We start from the raw sequence: 975 nt of genomic DNA on the forward strand, positions 1-975 counted from the left end.
GTTCCCTGCTTTTCTTCAAAGGTTTTCTCTGCATCAGCTTCTGTCTTAAATTCAATGTAGGCAATCCCTTTACTTTTTCCATCTTTGCTGATTATTCTGATCTCCATGGCATCTTCAAATACTTCTTTTAATTCATCTTGAGTGACTTTGTAGGGGAGATTTTTGGCCAAAAGTGTTCTTGCATCTCGATCTTTCTTATTATCTTTTCCTTTTGGTTTCTCCAGTTTAATTTCATTGCCAAAGACTTTTAAACCGGTGAGTTCCAAAGATTTTTCTAGATCTTCAGCAGATTCAAAGTCAACATAGCCAAACTTCCTAGATGTTCCAATTCTGACATCCATGACAGCAAGATCATTTTTAGCAAAAATATCACTAATACCAGTTTTTAATTCAGGGATAGATTTGTTATTGCTCAGCTTTCCAACAAACAGATGAAAGGATGTAGTTGGTTCTGTGGCTTCCACCTTCTGTTTCTTGGCCTCAGGAGCTGCTTTCTGTTTGGTCATTTCCTTCTTTCGTTTTCCAAGAACTTCTTTGACAGGCTCTTCTTCCTCCTCATCTTCCTCATCCTCATCGTCGTCATCATCATTGTCGTCCTCATCTTCCTCCTCATCATCCTCATCTTCATCATCCTCTTCATCTTCATCTTCAGCCACAGTCTTGGCTTTGACAGGTGCAGCTTTTGCAGGAGCTTTCTTTCCTTTGGCTGGTGTGGTCTCCATAGCTTCTTCTTCAGATTCATCTTCCTCATCCTCATCTTCCTCCTCACCCTCATCTTCTTCCTCCTCATCATCCTCATCTTCCTCCTCTGAGGCTGGGGCGGCAGCTGCTGCTTTCATCACTGCTGGCTCAAATTCATCTTCATCTTCATCCTCGTCCTCATCATCTTCCTCACTGTCATCTTCTTCCTCCTCGTCACTGTCTTCCTTCTTGGCATTCTTGCCATTCTTTGGCCCCTTGGCTGAAGTGGCCGCT

At 42.6% G+C, this 975-nt stretch overlaps 1 protein-coding gene across 1 annotated transcript in view; it reads left to right on the forward strand.

Moving 5' to 3' along the window:
- The window catches only part of LRP2 (LDL receptor related protein 2), a 241297-nt gene that overhangs the window by 208647 nt on the left and 31675 nt on the right, over nt 1-975 (forward strand). The gene's annotated exons all lie outside the window — the stretch shown is intronic.

Source organism: Tupaia chinensis, unplaced genomic scaffold (assembly GCF_000334495.1).
Source record: "Tupaia chinensis unplaced genomic scaffold, TupChi_1.0 Scaffold000381_1, whole genome shotgun sequence".
Taxonomy (NCBI): Eukaryota; Metazoa; Chordata; class Mammalia; order Scandentia; family Tupaiidae; genus Tupaia; species Tupaia belangeri.